The sequence below is a fragment of the Lissotriton helveticus genome, chromosome 10, assembly GCF_964261635.1.
Source record: "Lissotriton helveticus chromosome 10, aLisHel1.1, whole genome shotgun sequence".
NCBI classification, from domain to species: domain Eukaryota; kingdom Metazoa; phylum Chordata; class Amphibia; order Caudata; family Salamandridae; genus Lissotriton; species Lissotriton helveticus.
The window spans coordinates 58847107-58847502 of record NC_136071.1 but is presented as its reverse complement, the minus strand read 5'-3'; positions in this window follow the sequence as shown (position 1 = coordinate 58847502).

Sequence of the window (396 nt, the reverse complement as noted above, 5' to 3'; positions counted from 1 at the left end):
GGTTCTGGGTGAGGGAAGTTCGCAGCTGGTCTTCAGTGACTTTGCTCCAGGAGCGGCAAGGCAGCTGTTGGGTGCGATGGTGCATGGTTGGTTTCTTGAAGGTGAAGTGGATGAAGCGGTGATCGGTCCAGTGGAGTTCGGTAGTGTGGTCGAAGGTGACGTGGGAGCGTGTGGAGAAGATGGGGTCAAGCGTGTGGCCGGAGGCATGGGTGGGTGCGGTGACGAGTTGTCTGAGGCCGAGGTTGGCGAGGTTGTCGATCAGGGTGGCAGAGTTGGCGTTGTTGTTGTTCTCGAGGTGGAAGTTCAGGTCCCCGAGGAGGATGTAGTCTGTGGAGGCGAGTGAGTGGGTGCTGGCGAGGTCGGCGATGGAGTCGCTGAACTGAGCCCGGGGTCCGG